Below are 23,015 nucleotides of genomic sequence, written 5' to 3'. Positions count from 1 at the left end.
CACAAGCAGATGTCAACGGATAGATGTGTAGTGCTCAAATTATGAAGCATGCTTGTTTTTTAGGATTTCCAATCAGAGCTCTGGATAGCAAGTTATGATCAGTTGAAGTTTTATAGGGGGCCAATTATGGGCCAAGTCAAAGATGTTGGAAATCATGCCATCTGGATTTTTTTGGGCCTCGAGCAAGTTTGACAATGTGGTACATGATCTATAAAGTCCATAGAAGTTGACCGCTTGTCAATCAAATTCCTAATGAGCAAGGTACAACTACAAGAAGTCAACATCAATTTGTAGACGGTGCGAGATCAGATGATCTTTTGTCTCAAGGAGTCTAAACATAACAAGGTTGAAGGGGGTGGGTGGGAGTCAGCATGATGAAGTTTTGGCCGAACTCAGTGGCTCGAGAATCCAATCTTGGAGCAAGGTATAGCAAACCTTCAAAGGAGGAGGAAATTTGAACCTTCAAAGTGGTTTTTTGGATGGAATTTCAAAGGCCTTAGACCTGGGCTGCGTGGTGCCTCCACGTATCATGGGTTTACCCTACACGCACCCTCTTAAGGGCACCTCTTAAAGCCCCTTTGGTTGTAGTAGTGTGTGAACTTAAACTAGTTAGATACTCTAATCGCTCCAATCTATCCTTTGTGTGTTTTAGCTCCTCGGATAGAGCCGTTTGCTCTCTTTCCCTCCTAGCTTTCATACGAGACTTTCTAGCTTTCCAAGTGCTTCTTTGATTTTTCATTTCTGCACTAGGGGCATCGGTCTTTGGCTCTTCAATTATGGGTTCGTTTGTCCTTTTTGAGCTTGTGCGCGTGTGACTGCCTGAATAGGTATTACTGTTTCGTTTTTTGACCTCCCACTGGAAGGTACTGCTTCCAGCATGTTCAAAGTAGTTTTTGCTCCTTCGCTCGGGTTCTTAGGGAAATCAGGAATCAAGTGAGTAATTCCACACTTAGTGAAATACGCGTTCACTCTAATGATTTCATCATGAGGACAGTCCCTTAGCCAATGATCTCCGCCACACTTGTAGCAGGGTCCCTTCGGCTGTTGAGGTGCTCCTTGAGCTCCTCTCTGTTGGTACGCATGCCTCTGCCCGCCCATGCCTCCGTATGCTATGAACAACAATGTTCGTTCATCCAAGCTGTATCTTCCTTCTCCTACAGCCTAGTTAGTTGTTGGTGGTTCTGTACTTCCAATCATGCTCCAAGGTTCTTGCATTTTAGGTTCTTCCGATGGATAATAGACAGGATTTGCTGCATATCCATTGGAATCTTTGTAATATGCATGCATAGGTACCAAATCCTTCTCTTCTAGTTCGTTTATTGCTGGTGTGTATCTTATGCCGACTGGTCGTACTCTTGGTAGAGGTGGTTGTTTCCCCAATATTGGTTGTGGTCTTTCAACTCCACATGCTGCTCCTGGCTTACAACTACTTCTCCTTTTGGTTCCGTCTTAGCGGACTTGCTTCCACTTTGTGTTGAGCTTATATGCGAAGCTACTCAATATATGGCTTCCAGGTCCCCTGTATATATACAACATCTCATGTGTGTATTCTACACACTTTGGGGTTCTATTTTTGTGCTCTCTCTCTCTCTCTCTCTCTCTCTCTCTCTCTCTCTCTCTCTCTCTCTCTCTCTCTCTCTCTCTCTCTCAACATGGTATCAGAGCAGTACGTTTTTTGTTTTCGATTTCTCTCCTAATTGAAAGAGAAAGTTTTTTCAAATTCTGCACCGATTTTGAAAACTACCCCGCGTGAGGCATCAAAATCGATGTGGTCTACAACTTTGCAGAAGAAAGTTTTTTCAAATCTTGCACCGATTTTCAAAACTACCCGCATGAGGGACCGGAATCGATGTGGTCTACAACTTTGCAGAAGAAAGTTTTTTCAAATTCTGCACCGATTTTGAGTTATCGTTCGCGGACTGCGTACATACCTGAAAAGCAACTTTTGTTTTATGCTTTTGATTTTTCTCTTAATTGAAAAAGATTTTGCAGAAACTATCCACGAAAGGCACCGGAATCGATGTGGTCTACAACTTTGAGTTATCGTTCGCGGACTGCGTACATACCTGAAAAGCAACTTTCGTTTTATGCTTTTGATTTTTCTCTTAATTGAAAAAGATTTTGCAGAAACTATCCGCTATGGGCCCCGGAATCGATGTGGTCTACCACTTTGCAGAAGAAAGTTTTTTTCAAATTCTGCACCAATTTTGACTTATCGTTCGCAGACTGCGTACATGCCTGAAAAGCAACTTCGCTTTTTGTTTTTGATTTTTCTCCTGATTGAAAACGATTTTGCAGAAACTAGCCGTCATCGGTCTTTCATGGAATTGTGATCCTTAGTGCCAACACACATGAGATTTCTTCGTTTGGTTGCATTTCCATTCCACCTATAAGGGAAGTGTCCTCGTTGCTATTGTGCATTGTGACCTCGAAGATTTGGAAAAGACTGATGAGGTGGGTTTCAAGGACTTTCTATAGCATTATTAGAACGATGTTTCCTTTGAAACATTGTGCTACTCTAGTTAAAATCAACAAAGCGTGCACCCTTCACTTGAAACTTCAACAATTCTTGCAAGCCCTCAACAAACTTCATCTTCAATCGATCGCCCGTCGAGTTTATTTATGTCGACACAATAATCTCTCTTTGTACTCGTCGATGATAAGAACACTTTGGTCTACTTCATTCTGCTTGAAACCATAGAATTCGATCTTCTTTTCCACATTGTAGTGAGAAGAGAATTTCCTTTTCTCAGCCGATGCCCAACATTTCTACACTTTCATCAGTACAAGTCTACATGTACAATTTCCACCATAGCTTTTCAATGTTATAAAGTTGCAAGATTTCTATCGTTTCCTCTGCTTCTTTAACTTTCCTTTGTCAGCATTCTCATGCTTGTTATTAAGATCTTCAATGATCCGTTAGCATGTATGGTACTATAACGCAGTGCAACAAGAATTGAGAAGACATGATGATATCCCACATGGACCTTCATCCAACTTGAGCACCTAAAAATCCCTTACAAGCCCACCTAAGCCTTATGTGACCAAGGCATAGATATTGGCATACCATCCACACTTAAAGCCACCATTGGCTATCATTGGTATTGCACACACATGAGCCCTCCCCAAAGTCTTGCCACAAAGGGGCCTTGAGCTCACCATGTCAATGTAAACAACCAAGTTTTTTACCACTTGAATACTGAGCTTAGTTGTTTACTATTTCAAATAAATCTATTGATAAGTTGAAAGTAGATAGTTATTCAAATCTATTTTCAAATTCTCTCAATAAATCCAATGGAAAGAGACATTTGTTGCATTGTTGCACTTACCTTAGAAAATTATTCTTTGTAACATTCTCTTTCTCTTTGATAAAGTGGCTTGTTTAAAAGATGCCCATGTAGTCCATCCATAGTTTGAATATTATCAACTCTTGCTCGTAGTTCAAGCACCACAACCAAAGAAAAGGTCCCAGCTACAACTTTCCCATCTACCCCTTGTATTCCATAGCCTTCAAATCAACCAAGCCCTCATCGTAGCTAGTGAGCTTCTCCAGTCATTGTAGCATGATTTTATGATCGGTGTTGCCTTAACCGGAGAATCTACCCATTGGGGGATTACCCTATATAAAGGGAAAAAGGTTTGGAAGTGAGGCATGTTACAGTCTATGTGGTGTTACAAAGTAGGGGGAGAAGGGAGGGGGATGATGGATTTTCATAGCTTATACTAAGCACTAGAAGGGCTCGCTGGTCTCACCATAGAGACCAGAACTCCTCATTTTTCCCTTGCACAACTTTTTGGCCATGTTCCAGTGGTTTTCATGGATTTTTGTGCAGGTTGCATTTTGGACATCATCAACCCACTTTTCCATGTCACATCAATCATGGCAATGTGACTCTTGTGAAACAAAAAGCGAATAAAAAGAAAGGGTTTTTCATGACTTCAAGGAGGAGAAGGGGAGGAAGGGGGGGTGACCAAAGAAGGGGGATCTCTCTCTCTCTCTCTCTCTCTCTCTCTCTCTCTCTCTCTCTCTCTCTCTCTCTCTCTGGTGCAGCCATTTTTTTACCTAGTAGACAATAGTTCACTCTTTTGATCATAACTTTTTCATTGGAACTCCGATTTGGGTGATCTATAGCCTCAATCGAAGAGCACAATATCTTGTACGCATTGATGTTAAAATATAAATGTTACAAGTTATGAAAGGTGTTTCTATAGAAAAATTTCTGAACTGAACATGTTCAAGAAAGTTGACTTTCATCTCTTATTTTACATACAATGTCTTCCGGCACTCGCAAGGGTTCTTCTTCTTCAAACAAGGTCCACAATGATTGTGGAAAATGATCCCAAATCTCCTAAGTGTGGAGATAGCAACGCAACTACTTAACCGATGACATCAAAAACCATGATCATGGCATACTTGGTATCATTGCAAGAGACCATAAACAAACAAGGTGAAGACTTACAGACACTTGCAATGGAGAATAGTATGCTACCTGTACTTGTGGTTGAGAATGGGAATCTCAAGAGGACACTTGATATGCAAACAACATGTTTGATGCAACTTGAAGAGGAAGTCAAGGAATGTAAACTCTCTCTTGTGGACTTGAATGCTTTGAAGGAGTGCATGAGAAAAGTAGAGGATGACCATGTATTGAAAGAGGAGAAATACGAGACCATGAGCTAGGATGTATGCGACATGAAAAATATATACACAAAAAAGTCTTGGGATGATGTATGTGGTAACAATGTGGTTCCTAATTCCACACTCATGCAAGCTATGGCTCAAACAAACAATGTTGAGAATGTGGATGTGGAAGAGTTAAGGGAACGGGAGCGACGTTCTAAGAAAATTTTGATTCGTGGCATTCCCAAAGAGAAGTTAGAGACGCCTCCTTCTCTTGCCATTGTTATCAAAGATCTCTTCAAAACCCACTTTGGCATATGCGGAGTTATGGTCTATCAAGAATATAGAGTGGGTAAGCAAGGAGCTTCTTGCTCGAGAGAACGACCAATTGTATGCACCATGCCGGATGAGACCAAACAAAAGATTATCCTTGATAATAGTTGGATCTATTTGATGGATACAAAATGTTTTGTATGTGAAGATCACACTATTAAGAAACAAAATATGCATCGTAAGGCATACGACGAGAAGAATAAGAAAAACACAGAGATCTCTCACAAAGAAAATGTACCCAAGGAGGAGAAAAGTCCCTCGAGCAAACAGGGATGCACGACCTATGAGGCCAAGTTACAATTGAAAATATGCTTTTGGAATTGCAATGGATACCCATGGAATGCGGGGGTTGGCATTGATGAACTAGCAAGCAAAGCCAATGTTGTACTTCTGGTTGAAACTTGGGAGCATGATACACAAAGGATTAACGGCTTGGAGGATTACAAATGTACGTTCATTGATGTGGTCAATGAATCTTAAGCAACGAAGAGGTCAAGGAGGGATAACATGTATGGTTAAGAAAGGATTGAAAGATTTTGTATCAATTGTGAAAAAAGATAAGACAAATGTTACGCATGGCTGCAAAATTATGACACCAAAACGAGTTCCTATTTTTGTAGCCGGTGTTGCTACATTCCTCATCATGATTTCCCCTTTTATGCTTGCATGGATAGTGATCATCCATTTTTTTATTAAAGAGGACATTGCTTATTTCAAAGGGGAAGGTGGTGTTCTCGTATTTGGGGATATGAATGCTTGCACAAAAACATTGCAACATGATCTGCCATACATTTCAAGGGAGTTGGAGGAAGTTCACTTGTATTTCCAATCGAATTGTATGTTGTTGACCAAGAATGGAGCTAGGATTCTGCATGGGCAATCAAGGGAGCAGATCTGGATGGTGAACAATGACTTTGTTGGTTGGGTAAGATAGCTATGTCATAATTTGTTAGAAGCTGCAAGGTAGTGGGTATGCCAAGGTGGCATGATGCAATCCATTTCTACCACTTCTTCAATTGGTGCTTAGCATTTCCCAATGAAAAGGAGCTTCAATTGGCTCAAACCAAGGAGAAAACTGAGATGCTTGGAGCTTGAATTGAAGATCAAGGGCACAAAGATGGATGGTAACCAATGACTTGGTCGACTGGGAAAGATAGTTATGTCATTTGTGTGTGTGCAAAGACTGTTCCTTCCCCATTTTTCTTCGGATAACTACGGGCAAGAAGAAGGGCATTGTGGCACAATAATAAGGTCAAGAAGGGGATTATATTCTTTCTAAAACTCTCAGATATTCAAAGGATGATAGGAAGATCATGGATGAATCAAAGTGTTGTAGATTTTAAGGGGAAGATTACATATTAGAATGAGAAAGTTTGCACCCTCGCCCACACTACCCTTTGTTAGCAACCTTATTGTCCTTTGTTCACAAACATGTCACAAACAATTAATGAGAAATTAATTATGATAGCATAGTGTTGTTAACGATTAAGTTTTGTAATCAAGTTCCACTCTCGTCCCCCCTCTGACTTTGCTCGCTCTTGGTTTTTCCAAATCTCGCTCAGTGTCTTTCTGAGATTCCTTAAAGACTTCTCCCCAAGCTTCCCTCAAGCTCCTTCTTATCTTCTACACAAAAAAAAACACTTGTTTTTCTTAGTTTACTCTCTCTCCTGCCTACATCTCTGCTTTTTTGCATCCCTTCACAACATTCAATTTATATAACATGGCTCATCTATTCTTCAAGGTTTTGGAGAGGGGGTGCCAACGATGTCGTCATCATTGTTGAGAGAGACAGAGAGAGCACAGAAATAGAAGTCCAAGTGTGTAGAATGCACACATGAGATGATGTATATATAGAGGGGACCTCGGTGCTCTATATAGAGAAGCTATATATGTAATCCATATATTGAGTAGCTTCACATATAAGGTCAACACCCCCGATCAAATAAGGGTCCCTAACTGTGGATGAAAAAACCCTTGGGGGATCAAGGAAAAAACCCACATTTCTATATACACCCATCGTTATATTATAAAAATCATTGAATGTACCAATATTCATGAGGAGCTACATCACTCCTTTTACAATGAATATTTTATGAGGAACTACATCACTCCTTTTACAATGAATATTTTATGAGGAGCTACATCACTTTTTTTATCCTATCAAATACAATAATGAATACAAAGGTTCAATAAAAAGGGGTAAAGGCTATCGATTAACTCGTGATCAGAAGTGAATATGTTGTGTAGCTTGTCATCAATATAGCATCACCAAACATGTCTTGATGGTGGGGCGTCAACTATCAGAGACAGTGTGGTAAGGCATTAGAGAAAGAGAGATTACATTACTGTGTGTGTGTGTTACACAGAGAACGAGAGAGATCCAGATACAAAGAGAGAGAGAGAGAGAGAGAGAGAGAGAGAGAGAGAGAGAGAGAGAGAGAGAGAGAGATATACGCAGAGATAGACGGGTAGTCGGGCTTGTTTCATTCCGTGATTGTGGGTACAGTTATAGGGGTGCGTGTGTGGGTATGAAAAGGTATTGGTGTCTCTTGGTTTCTCGAGACATGACAACTATGATATTTTATTTTATTCCAACATCCCCCCTCAGCTGAATGCCAAGAGAAGATTTTATTGTGCATGAGAAGTGCCTCGATGAGCTGGAAAGTGCTTTTTGTTTTTGTGATTTTGATTGCTTTGCAATCAGTGCAAGAAGGAGAAAACAAATTTTGGGTTTGTATCTCGGATTTGGTGTTATCCGGGATCAATCAAGAAGTTGTTGAAGGTGAAAATTCGATGGTGAGGTTTCATCTTCCATCGTGGCTTCAGATGCATCAAGCACTCGTGAGAAAGCTTCGAGTGTCGTGGATGAAGATCTACATTTATTCCCCCCTTTTGTATACGACACGAGCCAACAAAAATGATCAGTTGTGCTAGCCGCATACACCATCATTGAATGGATCTTCATGCTTGTGGGATTGAATCTTAACAGGGCGACATGATGTTGAGCAATGATTGTGATAGCCACCGCAACAATATTTGTACTTGGGGACAACATGAAATGCATCAGCAGCATCCATGTTGTAAGGGCGAGGCACCCTTCTAATGATTTCCATCAAGGTTGGATCAGTTTCACCATCATCTGCACGTTTTGCATCATCAACTTGTGTTTGGTACATGTAGGAGGAAGCAACTGCTATCTCTTCATCTTGGTCAGAGCAGGCTCATTTATCATAGGGTGATCCCCAAACAAACTGCTGCCTTTGAAGTGTTCAGAGGTGGCCTTCTGCAGGTCAAAGTTTGTGTGTTCCTCTTCAAGAGAAGCCAGGAAGTTGGTGATAACCTCGTCTTCTTCATCTGCATGGTGGCCACAGTATTCACAACGCAAGGTGGCGAGCATGGCAGGGCTGGGTGCTGCAAGAGTAATTTCCGTAGCAGGGATGTCATTCTTGGCTGCGTCATTCCGGGTGGGTACTTCATCGCCATCGATTGGATGTGAGACAGGTGTCTTAGCAGCGTTTTCATCTACTTCTTGGGCAGGTACATCAGCATTTTCATCCGCAGTAGGGGCACGGACTTCATCTTCCTTTTCATATTCTACATCGGCTGCAGGTTCATTGTCCGACAATAGGTCGGCTTCACAGCATGTATTAGCTATTGATTGCGGCTGCACGTGCGTCTGCATGAAGTTGGGCAATAGCAAGTCCATCTGCACAGGGCTGTAGTGAAGCAAGGAATGTGTTGATCATGGAATTTTCATCGTCATCATCATGGGTTCCATGGTATACAAAATGAATAGCTGCAGCATCATGACCATCAGAAAATTGGGGCTTCGTCATCTACACGATATCCAGTTCAGGGACGGTTTCCACAATGGCTTTATAGTTGGAGGCTGCACAGGCGGCATATGTGAAATTGGCCGCAGCAAGTGTTGTGGTAGTATTGTCGTCAACAAATGCTCGTTTTGCCTGTTCAGTAGTATCGCAAGCAGCAGGTGAAGAATTCGCAGGAGTGGCAACAGATTGGGCTGCAGCAGCATTAACGACATTCTTGGCAACATCTGGCTTGGTGGCATCTGCAACAAGGTGCCCTTGGTGACGGATCTTGCACGACGTGCCATGTTCATGTATAGTTAGCCAGCACGACAAAAGATCAGGCTGTGCAAGAGCATGGCCATTGGCAGTAGCAAGCACAGATTGGGTCGCGTGCATTACGACAGGTAGCAAGGTAGGGACGTTCTTGAGTTCGACATCAGCCTCAAAGGCTGCAGTGGGTTGTACAGGCAGGCCGATGGTGATGGGAAAAGGTGGACACACTTGCATATTGGTGCGCATGCCTAGGGTATCCATGCCGTCCCGGCGATTGATACCATATTGACAGGATGGCCCAGGAGGGAGTCCACTATCACAGACAGCGTGGTAAGGCATTAGAGAAAGAGAGATTACATTATTGTGTGTGTGTGTTACACAGAGAAGGAGAGAGATTCAGATACAAAGAGAGAGAGAGAGATATACACAGAGATAGGCGGGTACTCGGGCTTGTTTCATTCCATGATTGTGGTTACAGTTATAGGGATGCGTGCGTGGATATGAAAAGGTATTGGTGTCTCTTGGTTTCTCGAGACATGACAACTGTGATATTTTATTTTATTCCAACATTGCCGAGGTGCCTTAGATATAATGTAACTTATGCAAGCTTGTTTCCGATGCTGGCCTTATTGGCTGATGGTTTCATGAGATCATTCTTCCTGTCCTCATTCGCTGATGTTTTCAAGCTTTGGAGCCCAAGGCTTTGCTTTTATCATCACCGTCAGCTTCGTCATAAGCTATGTGTATACCTGCGGGCTTTGCAGCTGTAATATGATCTCTTCGTTGTCCTGATCTGCACTATTAATGTGTGTACAACCTTCATCTTCCTTCGCCATCGCCTTGACTGTCATGGATGTCAAGCTGGATGTCGTGATAGTTAACTCCTGCTGAATATCTTCATGGGGAGCTACCCTCACTGCGCCAAAGCGACCCCAGAACATGCGCACCCGCTTGGCGCGAGAGCGCCTTAGTAGACGCAGCGCCAATGGAGACTTGACTTAATCATTAATGTCTTCATGACGCATAATTAAGCTGCTAAGGAGAGTTAGAGATAGCGACATGATTGTGCAAAAGACGGGAAATGGTGAGGTGCTCTTGGGGAGTGAGGCACGTATGGAGGCGGGGCATGGGGAAGAGCACATACAGGTGGGCAGCGCCAGCCACGGCATCCGCGTCGGTGCCCAGCCCAGAGGCGCGCTCATGCAGACGCGGTGTAGTTGGATTACCTGTAGCCGTGTGGAAGGGAAAGGAGGAGCCGGGATAATGGGCGATGAAATGGCCGGACGAAAACTCGAGCAAAAGCTCGCCCACCTTCATGCAGTCCGCCGACGGCGCCGACGAGGCCCCATTATTATATTCTGCCGTAGAGGCCCGCACCTCCACCTCCACCACCCTACGCCCACCAGCCACATCCACGACTGTTATGTAGTTATGCTGTTGATTCGATATTGCACTGCAGGATGATTTTCCCACCTTAGCACTATTTTGTCTCTTTCCATTGCACAAGGAGTTTTGAACGTGTTTCTAGATAGCAAGTTAGAGTACACGCTCAATAATTCCTAGTTACAAGTAGGAGTTTTCACATTTAATCTAGCAAGTAAGCTAGCAATTTTCTAATTCATCTAGCAAATCACAAACTTCTATATAGTAGCTTGCTCTTAGACGTTCTGATCTAGTAAGTTCATCTAGTAAATCATAAACTCCTATATAGAAGCCTGTTCTTGGACGTCTTTATCTAGTAAGTTCATATAGTAAGTCATGAACTCCTACATAGTAGCTAGCTCTTTGGCATCCTCATCTAGTAGTTTAGAAACTCCTATATAGCAAAGGGTGTTTCATTTGGTACTTTTTCACTTACTATGGATCAAGTAATTGACTCTTATTGTAGAAAGTTTGTCTACCCTAATTTCATTTTAGTAAAAATTCATTAAGCATAGTTAAACAACTAATTATTGACAAATATCATGGTCACTCGCTCGATCATCAACTAAGTTTCTTAATTGATATATTATTTTTCGAATATAAATAAAAAAGCAAAATTAAGTCTCATAGTTATAGACAAAGCTATAAAAGGGAAGGGATCAAAACATTTTATATCTCACACACTCTATCATTGATTTGCAAGTACACCACTGCACACACTCTCCTTAGAGAGGAAAAGATATTACAAGATGATGGAGATTATTGTAATTGTTTTGAACAATTTCTGTTATATTCCTCCAAATAATATCAATGATAAAATCCTAAACACAAACTAGATCACAATCTATAGGAAGAAAACATCCAATTCAAATGTAAATTGGATACCCTAGAAGTACAATCCACGTTGTGTTGATTATTCAAAAGTCTCATTAACTTCTCAAAATATGTCCATAAGCTTGGGCCACAAGCATCAAGTTATAACTTTAGTAAATCAAAATACTTACATATTTCATATTATGTTGGAATACAAGGTCAAAATATTAACGTGGAGGTGTATTTAAAACCTAGATTTCTTCAAAGTTTTCAACAAGCTTAGTTGATCTTCTTTTGTGGTACAAAGTAGAACAATCGGGTAAGAATTTTGAATGAGTCAAAGCTCCTAACATGGTTGTTGAGAGAATTTTTGTTTATCTAGAAATAAATATCACCATTTACTTGAGTAAATGGTAACCATTGGGTAAGAGTTTCTAATGAGTCAAAGCTCTCAAACCATAGTTGTCAGGAGTAAGTTTGTTTATCTAGAAATAGATATAAGTGTTACCATTTACTTGAGTACATTTAATGTAAGTAAAGTTCATCCAGATAAGTGAGAAATTTTAATAGAAATGCTTAATGTAAAATTAGTGTAAGTATATTAAATTAAAACATCTACATCATTTATATACTTATGACCCCCAATGCACCATATATAGCTTCATAGACCTTAATTAATTCTAGTTGTATCCAAATGCATTGAGTTGCATCATATTAGAATATATAGATCCTTTTAGACTAACCTATCAGACTTTACTACACACAATTATAGCTACTTAGGGTTTATTGTACAAAAACCAATTGAAATAGATCTAATGCCACTTAATAAATTGACTCCTCTAAACTCAATTTTTCTTGGTCAAACTCATTTCAATAGAATGAAACTCGATTTCACTCTTTTGGTCCACTCATTTTCAATGACAGTCACAAATGAGTGAAATCATACATACATCTGATCAAAACATCAAGGTTATGCACCCATGTTCTATCAATTGTTACTTGAACTTGTTACACTTTAATGCACTAATTTAACTCGTTTACGATTAAAGTTCTCTATGTCGGACATGTTTGAAATTCAATCAACATGAAATTTAATTCAATTTATCTCAATCCCACTCATTTGATGCCTCTAGACCTAGTTGTAATGTAGTCAATTTGGGTCTAGGATAACTTTATTTTAAATGCTATTGATTGGAAGCATTTGGGTCTAGCATTTGACTTAATTGCTTTAAAATGTAGACAATTGAGGCCTCATGAACAATGCTATGGTTCAAATTCTCTTTAAATTGAATTCAAGTGATCTAATTGGATTCAATTTTTTTGGTTTGCATTTTGTTGGACTCATTTGCACTTAATCATTTGAACTAAAGGGACATGTTAATAGTGCATCTTGGTTTTCAACTAAAAAATAATAAGGTTACATGCTTACCATCAATCATGCATGCTTTCTCTTACTCTTTTAAGTTCTTCATTGGTATTTTTTGGCAAAAGATATAGTCTTCTTTGAACATATTAATACCTAGATTGAAAAATACCCCATATGCACATACCTTTCATAAAACACGAAAATACAATCAAAATTAACCAAGTAAGTCACAACTCGTTTATTGAGCAACATGCCATGCCCATGATTGATACAATGTGTTTTTGTAATGTACCATGCCTAACAGATACCCAAGAAAGTAGTGGGAAGCTCTCGCCCCTATATGGTTGGGCTAGTCTCTCATGAAGAGTGATAGTCCTTGTCTTGTTAGCTCAATTGCTATTGGTTTTGTGTTTTTGAATTCTATTGTATGCAGTCACCTTATTATGTTATATTTTGAAGCTCCATATCCATTGTGTGCTCTCTTAATTGTGTGCATGTAACATTTAATGGCCTAGTAACTTGTGTGTAGCGGAAAATAGCATGAACATAGTGAGCATTTCATTAGAATAGTTTCCTAATGAGAATAACAAGAGTGCTTGGGTGGAGAGAGAGCAACAAAAAGCATAACACCTAGTTAGATAGCATGAATAATACTTTCAAAAGAGAGATAAATTAAGCTATTGACAACAGCTGAGGACCGGATTTTCATGGAGCCGGTCCCCCCTCCAAAAGGCTTTGTATTATGGTTTCTCCCATCAAGAGAGACATTGTACAATACAATTCTTTGTGTTCCTTCAAGACTAGCTAGTGAAATGAAGATGGAAACTTCATGCACCTAGCAGAACACTTATCAAACACAACATCAATTCCCTCATGGTCTCAGACCCAAGACCTCACACACCTTCGAAGATGGTGAGAGCTAGCGGGGTATGAGAGTAGATTGAGAGGAGGAAGGAGTATCCTTACGAGAAAGATGTACATCTCCTCACATAATCACTCATATTAGCATAGCTTAGCTTAGTAATTAACATGGTAGAGGAGATGAGCATGCATTGAAGCTTGGATCTTGGTTGGATTTGCATCACAAAGCCAAGAGTTGTTGGTGTAGGCCTCCCTTCTCACAAGATTGGAGTAGGTGATAAGCTTTCCATTAGAGCTTGAGAAGAGAGAGAGTGTCTTCCTACTTCCACACATGAGTGGTGTGTGTGTGTGAGTCAACAATGCCTTTGAAAATTCAGCCCCCTCTCTCTCTTGCTCAACCGCTCTTGCTATTTGCTCATGCTACAACCTCATTGGACCTCCCCAGGGTTAGCCAATGGTAATTAAGCAGTATAAGTGATATCCTTCTGACCTTTTGTGAGAGCTTTAGGTAATTAGTAAATGCAACTAAACGCTCATTGGACCCCTTTGCCTCCTGGCCAATAGGAATCAGGCAAGCCATTGGGCTGTTGAATGCTCATTGGTCCCCTTGGGAGACTGTCAAATAGTCTTCTAGAGAGCTTAATTCTCATTGGTTCTTTTGTTAAGTGTTTTTAAATTAATTAAACTAGATTTACTCTAGCATAATTCTCATTGTTCCACCTCCAAGGCCATCCAATAGGAATTGGGTACACCTTGTGGGCATCTGGGCTAGGGAGCTGACATGTGTCCCTCATTCCCTTTGTGTAAAGGGAGCTTGTGTGTGTGTGTGTGTCTGTGACTTTCTCTCTCATCCCCTACAAGCAAGGATCTAGGAGAATTAGATATTGATTATTATGACAATGCATGCTTGCTTGCAAGATCTCAAGCTCTATCATTCTCTCTCTTTACATGGAATCAAAGAATGGTTGTGTGGCTAAGGGTTATAAGCATCAAGCAAAAGCGGTTAGATGTTAATTTCTTAAATGGAAAGATTTTAATATTGAGCGGTAACCTCAAGGAATCCTACATATGAAAAAAAAAAAGGAAGCCTTTTGCAAATGCAAATAAACATTTTATATCTCTCGCTCCTATGTATCCAATTTGACAACCTTATAAGGTATCCACCTTTGAGTCAATTTTGCAATGTCATACATTTTCAAGTCTTGTATAGTAGTCAACCAAAAGTTTTTGATCTTTTGATGGTACATTTATAGGTAATATAGGTAAGGTTGGCTATAGTTACACATGTTACTTGTTGAGATGTAGAGAGAAAGAGAGAGACGAGACAAGAGACACACCGTATATGCTCCCAAAGACTGATTCATATTGAGGACAAGATACAAATATATAGGTGAGACCAAGTTGAGTAGAGTGAGCCATATATAGCTCCAACACCCCCACTCAAACAAAGGTCTCTAGCTTTGGATGAAAAAACCCTTGGGGAGTTCAAGGGAAAAACCCAAGCCCCTATACAATGTGAAAATATGAACCAGCGATGATGATGTGAAAGTGAATTGTGCATCTATGTACAAATATTCAAGTGACTTAGAGATCACAATGTGCAAATGTGGAGTGTGCATAGTGCATGGTACCTAAAAGATTACAATGTCATATGTACAAAGCTATTACAATAGCAAAGAAGCTAATCTAGAAAGAGTGAGGTCGAAGCAACTCCAAGCTCCGAGCGCAAGAGGATGAAACGTGACTCGTTGAGGCCTTTGGTCAAAATGTCTGCAATCATCTGGTCACTTGGACAGTGTTCAACCATAATGGTTCCTTTGCGTACTTCATACCTGACATAATGATAATGGACAACAATGTGCTTTGACTTATTATGTTGAACATAGTCTTTTGCAAGACTAATAGCACTTTGGTTGTCACACCGCAAGGGTGTGCTAGAAAGAGGAGAGTGACCAATATCAACCAGCATTTGTCGAAGCCAAATCAACTCACGAGCTGCAAGTGATGCCGCAACATATTCTGACTCAGTCGTAGAAACTGCAACACAACGTTGTTTCTTGCTAGTCCAAGAAACAAGACAACCATTTATAAAGAAGCAATTTCCACTAGTAGATCGCATAGATAAATGTGAGCTTGCCCAGTCTGCATCTGTGTAACCCAAAAGAGAAAGAGATTGCATAGAATCCGATGTGAGTTGTCGTCGATAGACTAAACCAAAATCTGTAGTGCCTTTTCAGTATTTCAACACACGCTTTGCAGCAGACCAATGCTTAAGAGAAGGACATGCAAGATGTTGTCCAAGATAATTAGCAGCAAACAAAATATCAGGACGAGTGTTCATGCCAACAAACTGAAGACATCCAATCAAGTTAGCATAAGGTTGATTTGTGACAAGTTGACCGCCATTGTCAGAAGTGTTCTTCGTAGAGCTTGCAAGACAAGGTGTGTTGGCTGAATGTGCAGATTCCATACCAAATTTTTGAATAGTATCTGCAATAAACTTTGACTGTCGAAGGAATAAAATACCTTTTGTACGGTTCCGTTGGATTTGAATGCCAAGACACGAGTGAATCTCTCCAAGATCCACCATATCAAATGCAGAAGACAATAACTTTTTCACTTGCTGAAGAAATCCCAAATCATTGGAAACAAGGATGGTATCATCCACATAAAGAGCAAGAATCACAAAACTGCTACCTTGGCGTTTTATGTATAAGTTGGGGTCTGACGAGCAAGAGATGAATCCTTTAGAGGTGAGAAAAAGATCAAATTTTGTATACCAGGCTCGCGAAGCTTGTTTGAGACCATATAGTGCCTTATGGAGTTGAGCAACAAGGTCTTCTTTACCTGGAATAACAAACCCTTCTGGTTGTTCCATATAAATTTCGTCTTCCAAGTCACCATTAAGAAAAGCAGTTCGCACATCCATTTGATGAGCTTCTAAATCAAATTGAACAGCAAATGCCAATAAAACTCGAACACTTGTAATGCGAACAACTGGTGAAAAAGTCTCTTGATAATCAACACCAGCTACTTGGGAATAACCTTTTGCAACTAAACGCGCCTTGAACTTGTCAAAAGATCCATCTGCTTTTACTTTTGTCTTATACACCCACTTACATTTAATAGCTGTACGACCAGGAGGTAATTCAGTTAGTATCCATGTACCTTTAGAGATAAGAGAATCGTACTCTGCTTCCATAGCCTCTTGCCATTGATCCTTTTGTGGTGAAGAAATAGCTTCATCATAAGTAACTGGATCTTCGGAAGTAGAAAAAGCATTATCAGCAATATCGTCATCATAAACATGACATGAGCCATGTTCAAAATCAATAGGCAGATCAACAAAAATATCAATATCATCATTGGCGACATTCGGAATGGATGGTTGTGAAGAGGAAAGTTGCTCTATAGGAAGAGTTTCATCTTCTGAAAGAAATGGAAAAGCTTGAAGCAATGATTTAGTATCATCAGAATCATCCATGGACCATGAGCCTCCCATAAGCTGTTCGTTAAAAGTAGCATCACGATTCACAATTACTTTCTTGGAGAAAGGGTCACAGAATTTGTAGCCTTTGGAAGTGTCAGAATATCCAATAAAATAAACTTTAAGACCAGGAGCATCAAGCTTTGTTCGTGTTTCTTTGGGAACATGAATATAAGCAATACATCCAAAGGTTCGAAAATGAGATACAGAAGGAATGTCACCTGTCCATGCTGTGATGGGTATCTTACCAGAGGGTGCAGTAGTAGGAAGATGATTCTGAAGAAATACTGCTGTCAAAGTAGCTTCAGCCCAAAAAACACGAGATAAGCCAGAATGAATCAGCATACATCTTACAGCATTGAGAATAGTGCGATTCTTTCGTTCAGCAACACTGTTCTGTTGAGGCGAATATGGAATAGTGTGTTCATGATGAATTCCACTGTCAGCACAGTAACTCACAAACTCTCGAGAAACATATTCGCCTCCATTGTCACTACGAAGCTTCTTAAGGCGACGACCAGTTTGAAGTTCCGCAGCCTTGTGGAATTGTTTGAAAACAGATAAGGCTTCAGATTTTTGTCTAAGTAGAAATACAGTCGTATACCTTGAGAAATCATCAATGAAAGTAATGAAGTAGCGATATTGTGATCTCGAAGAAGGTAGAGGTCCACATATATCAGTATGAACAAGATCCAATATGTCATGAGAATGAGTTGTATTTGAAAGAGGAAAGGGTTTGCGATTGTGTTTCCCAAGAGCACAAAGTTCACAAATTCCCATATGAGGATGGGCTTTAAGATCCATGCCATGAACAAGATCACGACGTTGAAGATCAAGGAGTTTTGAGAAATCAGCATGAACAAAACGGTGATGCCATACTTTGCAATCATGATCACCTGGAGCAGTGACAACATTTGCTACAGCATCGTTGAGAGAGAGTTCAAACAAATTACCATTTCGAGGAGCAGTGGCTATAGTCTGTCCATCTTTCTCAATTCGGCATTTGGTATGATCAAATCCAACAAACAGACCAAGATCAACAAGTCTAGCAACTGAAAGAAGATTACGTTGAAGATCTGGTACATGTAACACTCCTCGCAAAATTCGAGTGGAAGAAGATAAGGTACCAAGATATAAGTCTCCAATACCCTTTACTTGACAAGTAGTATCATCGGCAAGATAAACAACACGTTGAACTGGCAGTGGATGATAGTTATGAAGCCACTTAGACTGATATGTCATATTTCCTGTAGCACCAGAATCGACAATAAAAAGTGATCCATCGCGTACATGAAGTATTCTGTCTGGAGCAACTGAACATAGGACGCAGCTTGTTTCTGGTACAATGTTGTTTTGATGTTCAGTAGCATATGCTCTATTCCGATCTGTGTCGAATCGACGCTTATAGCACATATGAGTGGGATGATCAGATCGTCCACAATATTCACAAGAAGAAGAAGAAGAGTCTCTAGATAAACGTGGTTGTTTTGTGGTAATATTGTGTTCTTCATCATATTGACGTGCCCAACAATCATCTTCAGTATGGCCATTTCTGTTGCAGTAAGAACATTGCTTATTAGGAAATTTGAGACGAGAGAAAATATTACCGCGACTTCCACCTCTGCGGTTTCCTCGTTGAAATGGACGCCTTCGAGCATAAAAAGCCCGTTCCATCTGTTGTGACTTAGTCTCCTCGTGTGAAATCATAGCTGTTTCATGACTAGCATTACGACGTTCTTGACGTTGAGAGTATTCAATTAAAGACATGCAAGCTTGGTCGAAATCAAGACCATCTTTATTAGAGAGAATAGTAACAATGTTATCATAAGAAGAGTCCTTCACCGTATCAAGGAGAAGTGTAATCAGTTGCTTTTGTGGAACAGGATCACCGACAGCAGCAAGTTGATTAATAATAGATTTGAAAGATTCAATATGTCCCGTCATGGCAGTACCAACTTCATATTGTAACTTGTTAAGCAACCCTCTCAAATAAAGTATTTCTATGACAGATTTCTTCTGAAAGTTTGCAATAAGGTACTTCCATACGTCGTGGGAAGTAGGCAGTTTGTACATATCAAGCAAAAGGGAATCAGTAAGAGCAGAAAGAATATACCGACGAGCTGCTTTATCACGTCGTTGCCAATCCGTATAGGCAACATTCCAATCTTCAAATATAGGTCCTTCAGTGATAAGCACGTTATCATTATCCGTATCAACAGGCTGAGGCGGACAAACACGATTTCCAAGAACAACATCGGAGAGTTCATCGCCTTCAAGAATTAACAACATCTTTGCTTTCCAGCCTGAAAAACCTTGACCTTGGAAAGTAGGAACAGAACGCTGGCCAGAAGGAAAGCCGTTGACGAGAATATTCATAGCCATATCTTGTTGCGAGAAGACGTATAAGATAAGATCGCAGAATTTGCACACCATATATGGTGAAGGCCGCAATTGAGAATGAGAGAGATATGAGGACTGCGTTCTGTCAACGATAAACGTAAGAAGGATGCTCAAGAAACTTCCAAAAATGTAAGAGACGTCACCCAAAAACGGCAGGGTAAAGGAGACGTTAATAATAAAAGAGTCCTCAAAATAGAGTGGCGTGAGACGCAAGATTGACGGCCACAATATGAATAGCAAAAAGCTAAATCTTCTCGAAAAAGTTAACGCCAAAATAAGAAAAACGATCGCGGACGCTTCACGAAGAAGTAGGACGAAGAAAGCTACGTCAAGCTCAATTGCAGTAAAAACAGCATAATTTTCTGCTGCGAACTCCGATTGACGCAAACCTAGAACTCAAATCGAAGAGCTCGAGGAGACGAACAAGTTTTGGAGGAGGGGGGATGGGTTCAAACCCTGAATTTGAAAACGTGGGAAAATGTTTCATTCCCTAGGAAATCCAACGATAACGATCATCTGACAATCTTCAGGCGTTGATCCCACGTTCCATCAGGGGCTGCTCTCCTCTCTTCCCTTTGCCAAGGTAGTGGGTATGCCAAGGTGGCATGATGCAATCCATTTCTACCACTTCTTCAATTGGTGCTTAGCATTTCCCAATGAAAAGGAGCTTCAATTGGCTCAAACCAAGGAGAAAACTGAGATGCTTGGAGCTTGAATTGAAGATCAAGGGCACAAAGATGGATGGTAACCAATGACTTGGTCGATTGGGAAAGATAGTTATGTCATTTGTGTGTGTGCAAAGACTGTTCCTTCCCCATTTCTCTTCGGATAACTACGGGCAAGAAGAAGGGCATTGTGGCACAATAATAAGGTCAAGAAGGGGATTATATTCTTTCTAACACTCTCAGATATTCAAAGGATGATAGGAAGATCATGGATGAATCAAAGTGTTGTAGATTTTAAGGGGAAGATTACATATTCGAATGAGAAAGTTTGCACCCTCGCCCACACTACCCTTTGTTAGCAACCTTATTGTCCTTTGTTCACAAACATGTCACAAACAATTAATGAGAAATTAATTATGATAGCATAATGTTGTTAACGATTAAGTTTTGTAATCAAGTTCCACTCTCGTCCCCCCTCTGACTTTGCTCGCTCTTGGTTTTTCCAAATCTCGCTCAGTGTCTTTCTGAGATTCCTTAAAGACTTCTCCCCAAGCTTCCCTCAAGCTCCTTCTTATCTTCTACACAAAAAAAAACACTTGTTTTTCTTAGTTTACTCTCCTCTCCTGCCTACATCTCCTACTTTTTTGCATCCCTTCCACAACATTCAATTTATATAACATGGCTCATCTATTCTTCAAGGTTTTGGAGAGGGGGTGCCAACGATGTCGTCATCATTGTTGAGAGAGACAGAGAGAGCACAGAAATAGAAGTCCAAGTGTGTAGAATGCACACATGAGATGATGTATATATAGAGGGGACCTCGGTGCTCTATATAGAGAAGCTATATATGTAATCCATATATTGAGTAGCTTCACATATAAGGTCAACACCCCCGATCAAATAAGGGTCCCTAACTGTGGATGAAAAAACCCTTGGGGGATCAAGGAAAAAACCCACATCTCTATATACACCCATCGTTATATTATAAAAATCATTGAATGTACAAATATTCATGAGGAGCTACATCACTCCTTTTAGAATGAATATTTTATGAGGAACTACATCACTCCTTTTACAATGAATATTTTATGAGGAGCTACATCACTCCTTTTATCCTATCAAATACAATAATGAATACAAAGGTTCAATAAAAAGGGGTAAAGGCTATCGATTAACTCGTGATTAGAAGTGAATATGTTGTGTAGCTTGTCATCAATATAGCATCACCAAACATGTCTTGATGGTGGGGCGTCAACTATCAGAGACAGTGTGGTAAGGCATTAGAGAAAGAGAGATTACATTACTGTGTGTGTGTGTTACACAGAGAACGAGAGAGATCCAGATACAAAGAGAGAGAGAGAGAGAGAGAGAGAGAGAGAGAGAGAGAGAGAGAGAGAGAGAGAGAGAGAGAGAGAGAGAGAGAGAGAGAGAGAGAGAGATATACGCAGAGATAGACGGGTAGTCGGGCTTGTTTCATTCCGTGATTGTGGGTACAGTTATAGGGGTGCGTGTGTGGGTATGAAAAGGTATTGGTGTCTCTTGGTTTCTCGAGACATGACAACTATGATATTTTATTTTATTCCAACATCCCCCCTCAGCTGAATGCCAAGAGAAGATTTTATTGTGCATGAGAAGTGCCTCGATGAGCTGGAAAGTGCTTTTTGTTTTTGTGATTGCTTTGCAATCAGTGCAAGAAGGAGAAAACAAATTTTGGGTTTGTATCTCGGATTTGGTGTTATCCGGGATCAATCAAGAAGTTGTTGAAGGTGAAAATTCGATGGTGAGGTTTCATCTTCCATCGTGGCTTCAGATGCATCAAGCACTCGTGAGAAAGCTTCGAGTGTCGTGGATGAAGATCTACATTTATTCCCCCCTTTTGTATACGACACGAGCCAACAAAAATGATCAGTTGTGCTAGCCGCATACACCATCATTGAATGGATCTTCATGCTTGTGGGATTGAATCTTAACAGGGCGACATGATGTTGAGCAATGATTGTGATAGCCACCGCAACAATATTTGTACTTGGGGACAACATGAAATGCATCAGCAGCATCCATGTTGTAAGGGCGAGGCACCCTTCTAATGATTTCCATCAAGGTTGGATCAGTTTCACCATCATCTGCACGTTTTGCATCATCAACTTGTGTTTGGTACATGTAGGAGGAAGCAACTGCTATCTCTTCATCTTGGTCAGAGCAGGCTCATTTATCATAGGGTGATCCCCAAACAAACTGCTGCCTTTGAAGTGTTCAGAGGTGGCCTTCTGCAGGTCAAAGTTTGTGTGTTCCTCTTCAAGAGAAGCCAGGAAGTTGGTGATAACCTCGTCTTCTTCATCTGCATGGTGGCCACAGTATTCACAACGCAAGGTGGCGAGCATGGCAGGGCTGGGTGCTGCAAGAGTAATTTCCGTAGCAGGGATGTCATTCTTGGCTGCGTCATTCCGGGTGGGTACTTCATCGCCATCGATTGGATGTGAGACAGGTGTCTTAGCAGCGTTTTCATCTACTTCTTGGGCAGGTACATCAGCATTTTCATCCGCAGTAGGGGCACGAACTTCATCTTCCTTTTCATATTCTACATCGGCTGCAGGTTCATTGTCCGACAATAGGTCGACTTCACAGCATGTATTAGCTATTGATTGCGGCTGTACGTGCGTCTGCATGAAGTTGGGCAATAGCAAGTCCATCTGCACAGGGCTGTAGTGAAGCAAGGAATGTGTTGATCATGGAATTTTCATCGTCATCATCATGGGTTCCATGGTATACAAAATGAATAGCTGCAGCATCATGACCATCAGAAAATTGGGGCTTCGTCATCTACACGATATCCAGTTCAGGGACGGTTTCCACAATGGCTTTATAGTTGGAGGCTGCACAGGCGGCATATGTGAAATTGGCCGCAGCAAGTGTTGTGGTAGTATTGTCATCAACAAATGCTCGTTTTGCCTGTTCAGTAGTA

General features: G+C 40.6%; 3 pseudogenes; all 3 read right to left on the bottom strand.

Annotated features, from left to right (window-relative positions):
• Positions 1 to 7,705: 7,705 nt before the first annotated feature.
• On the bottom strand, positions 7,706 to 8,790 carry LOC147417709 (uncharacterized; annotated as a pseudogene).
• Positions 8,791 to 9,704: 914 nt separating this feature from the next.
• Positions 9,705 to 11,474, bottom strand: LOC147417708 (uncharacterized; annotated as a pseudogene).
• Positions 11,475 to 21,788: 10,314 nt separating this feature from the next.
• LOC147417707 (uncharacterized) lies at positions 21,789 to 22,743 on the bottom strand (annotated as a pseudogene).
• Between the last annotated feature and the right edge of the window lie 272 nt (positions 22,744 to 23,015).

This window comes from Adiantum capillus-veneris, chromosome 30, assembly GCF_014529385.1.
Source record: "Adiantum capillus-veneris isolate H3 chromosome 30, ASM1452938v2, whole genome shotgun sequence".
Lineage (NCBI taxonomy): Eukaryota > Viridiplantae > Streptophyta > Polypodiopsida > Polypodiales > Pteridaceae > Adiantum > Adiantum capillus-veneris.
Note: the sequence above shows the minus strand (reverse complement) of the source record. Positions and strands in the feature narration are given on the sequence as shown.